Source organism: Onychostoma macrolepis, chromosome 03 (assembly GCF_012432095.1).
Source record: "Onychostoma macrolepis isolate SWU-2019 chromosome 03, ASM1243209v1, whole genome shotgun sequence".
NCBI lineage: Eukaryota > Metazoa > Chordata > Actinopteri > Cypriniformes > Cyprinidae > Onychostoma > Onychostoma macrolepis.
Genome location: NC_081157.1, coordinates 29,420,530 through 29,424,605, shown reverse-complemented (window position 1 = coordinate 29,424,605; position 4,076 = coordinate 29,420,530). Strand labels below are relative to the sequence as shown.

The 4,076-nt window shown below is 37.1% G+C and overlaps 1 long non-coding RNA gene across 1 annotated transcript; it reads right to left on the bottom strand.

Moving 5' to 3' along the window:
* Positions 1–2,857: 2,857 nt before the first annotated feature.
* Positions 2,858–3,625, bottom strand: LOC131537356 (uncharacterized). The gene is made up of 3 exons (XR_009270260.1): positions 3,590–3,625; positions 3,095–3,172; positions 2,858–2,994 (listed from the first exon to the last, which is right to left on the bottom strand). It is a non-coding gene; the product is annotated as an uncharacterized LOC131537356 (long non-coding RNA).
* Between the last annotated feature and the right edge of the window lie 451 nt (positions 3,626–4,076).

The window sequence follows — 4,076 nt, the reverse complement described above, 5'->3', positions numbered from 1 at the left end:
AACAGCAATGTTTGGGCTCTGGCACCCCACTGTGACAATGTGCTGTCTCATATAGAACTATGAGCCGATAAAGCCAAAAATACAGCGGTGAGAGATGTTTATTTCACCTTAATTCAGGGAAATCAACTTGAGGTGATAATCGGGTGCTCAATCACTCTTTTTAGTAAGAAAGAGAGTAATGGAATTAAATCATTGTGGTATTGGCATACAAAACAACATGTCACTCTTACCATATCCGATGGAGATAGTATGAACATAATTAGAATTTTTAGGAGTCCAGATGTTTCTCTCAGTGCTGTCCCAGGTGAAAAAGAAATTATTTAAATTGTGCTTTTTCAGACACACTTAATATATTAAAACTATACTATATTAAGTGCATATTAAATGTATTATTTTGAAACAACTTCAAGTATATTAAGTGTATTTCCAGATATGTTTAAGTTCAATTTTAATCTATTTGCAATATATTTAACATATTGAAATTGAATTGAAACTACAGTTAGAGTGTATTTGAAGTATCGTTTTAATGTACTTCAAGTACATTTCAATTGTATTTCAGTTCATTAGAAATGCATTAGCATTACACTGCTAGTATATTATAAAGCTGCTTTTCAGTATATACACATGTACACACTTTGATATCTAGAAAACTTTAATGTATTATATATTGTTGTGTACATTACAAATATTCATAAAGTACATTAAAAAAAAAAGTACAGCAGCATATATACCTTGGTGAAAAAAAAAGAATGCACTTGAAATACAAGTATGTTTATAGTATATTTGTATTACTACACTCAAGTGCATTTTAAAACATTATACAAAAAACATAATAAATGAAAAAAGACTGAAATGCTATGGCAGAGCTATCTTATCAATTTGTAGAACATTTCAGTTATACCTGTATTACTGAAAAGTACAGAATTTTACATCAATGAATAAATAAAAATTACAATGCAATTTTCTGAAGAAAAAAATAAAAATGTACTGAAAAACAAAGTGCAGAAGTGAATAGCTGTGTGTGTGCAAAGACTGAAGATGATAAAGTTCAAGCAACAGAATAGGGAGGGATGGAGGGGGTTTTGGAGGTGGACGAGGAGATGGCACAGGGATGGTGAGAGGCAAAGGTGTGGGATGATAGCAGGATGTGGCGAAGGGATGGTGATGGGAGGATGACGATGATGCCCTGGCGGCTTAGATGGAGTTTGGCACATGGCACTAGGGCTGTAACGTCCCAGTCGATTAGTCGATTAATTGGTCGATACGGTCTGGTTCGACCAAAATTCTGATTGGTCGATTTTTTGCCGCGCTCATTTCATCAGGTGGAAAGCACTAATTGCTAATGGGGGTGTTTTCAGAGCACCCCTGTTTCACAGGTAACAGTCTGTTTTCAGAACACCCCCATTGTTTTCACTTTTTTTGGATTAGCCCAACCCACTGGAGAAGAGAGACAGATAAGTAGGCTTTAGAAGGTTTGATGCTGAATATTATTTATTTAATAATAAGCTAGTGGACTCAGCGGTTTGGAACACATATCAATATACATCAGTCCTATTCTAACATGTCAACAACAAAAAAATCGACAGTGTGGCAGCATTTTGTTAAAATTAATAACGGGAAAAAGGTTGAATGCAAAGTTTGCAAGCAACAGTTTGCCTTCCACAGCTCGACGACAAACATGACGTATCATCTGAAATATGATATATAAATATATAATGTAAGCTAACTTGTCTGCGTTAGGTTGCCCTGTCTGTTTTTGAGTAGGCTACATGAACATATCAGAATTTGCATATTTCAATATTTTAGTGTAATAATCGTTTTATAACTGCAGGCGCACACATCCGTAATGACGGTAGAATCCCCCAGACAAACCCAGACCACGCTGGATTTTAAGCCTCCTTTATCATCCAAACGGAAAAATAATATCACGGAAGGAATTGTTAACTTTAAGTATTCTTTTTTTTTATTAAAGTGGACGCGCATTTTATGTTTATTTAGAGTAAAAGCTTTAAGTCTATTCGTGTCTCAGCCGCGAAGCTGAGCTCTTATGTTCAGCCTCGCTCTGTGCGAGCTGCGCAGAGCGGCTGAAATGATAGTGTCTGACAGTTATACTTATAACATATGACAAAAATTATTTTCTAAATTATGTTGCACATTCCTCAAAAGTTCTTGTGATATCACTAGTTGACAACATAGTACTGTTTTCAGAAATCACAGGCTATGATATTGCGCAGGTGCACGTGATGCACCGCTGTCAGAGACGACAGACTCGTGTGTCAGACTCATTTCAGTGCAAAATAATTAGGTCAAAAACGATTTAATATACTGCAAATAGCCTATTAGTTTTTTATGTTTATTTATAATTAATTTAGGCAGACAACAAGGCTACCAAGTACTGAGCACAGTGCGCATCTAATTAATGTAACGTACGTTTTTTTTTTCCCCACAACGTCATTTTTAGTCGATTTTTAGTCTAAAGTTTCAGGACTTCAGTCGACCAAGATTTTCTTTGGTTGATTACAGCCCTACATGGCACAGACCCAGAGCATCCCAATGCTGACAACACACAGCGGAATCGAGGGAGCTAGGAGCCAAGATGTAGATGGTGTGGCTGCCGACATCTGGGGTCCGACCGATGGAGACAGAGCTGGTGGACCCGAAGGCGCAGACGGAGGGCCGATGGAGGTTCCGGAGACCTGGGCACAGCCACGGCGACGAGCATCATTGGTGGAGCCAGAGTACCCGAGGACTGGAGTGATACCAGTGTGACCGAGAACCACGGTGTACCCGACGGGAAAAACCCACTACAGCCAAAGAGGTGGAGGGTTGGAGCGCAGCAGACGGCCTGCAAGTCTGTGGCAGAAGTAGAGTGACGACTGACCAAGGGGGAGCCGGTGGGACGAGGTCACTTCTGTGAGTACGACTTGCATGTTCTGCAACTAAGGGCTTGCAATTCAGACACTGTAGTATTTGAAGACTTCTTTATCACAGGATCTGTGAAAGGGAAAAATAATTGATATAAAATTAACCAATAACAGTTTTGCATCCATGATGTATAATAATTTGCATTGATATTCATTAGAATTTAGTTTACCTTTTGACAATATCCTCATCAAGCTTGACATATGAGTGTCCATTCTTATCCTCTTGTCTGTCGTCACTGTACAGCACTCTATGAGTTACATTGAACATATGATTAGAAGCCCAACAACAGCACTTACAGAGAGCAGAGTTCAAGTACAAATTCACTGATATTATTTGATAACAAATTATTTCAATAAAACAACCTGTGAGTATTACAGGGTATGTTGATTGTGGTTTATTGTAACCTAGGGTATTTCACATGAATATATATGTTGTGGTAATGCTAACATACACTCTCTTCACCTCTGTTGCCATATAAATAAAATAAGTTAGTCATCCAAAATAATTAAAAAAAATTAAATAAGAGAATGAATGACTGAATGACACAAATTTGCCACCTGGAATGGACACATTGCTAACGTTTTTCTTCCAAGATTGACCGAATCACCCTCCATTAGGCCTGATTCAAAAATCTCTATAACAGAGGACACTAAAATATACTTACTATTCCCGTCTCTGCACTCAGATTTCAGTTTGTCTTCTATAGCAGCTGATCAGAAAAACAACAAATGTTAATATTCCACACACACACACACAAAGCAAATGATGATTGATAATTTGTTTTCTTTTTAAGAATGACAGTACGCTGAGTACAATGTACCTGGTCGGTAATATAGTCAAAAACCTTCCCAGCCTCAGCAGTTTCAGATGTACTGTATGCTCTCTTATAAACAACCCTTCTTACTATTTGATCTTTGTTCTTATCTGTAATTAGAAATATATATTAGAAAATAAAGGCGATAAGATTGTCAAGCTTGAACAAATATAAACACCAATCAACGAACACTACCACAGTTGGGTGATCAGCTCAAGACAAAGTAACTGTATGTTCATAATCATGGTTTTTCAAAGATCATTATCATTACAATGAAGCCAAATTGTTCAGGAAATCAGAAATAAATACACAACTGCATTTTGCAAATAAAAAATGT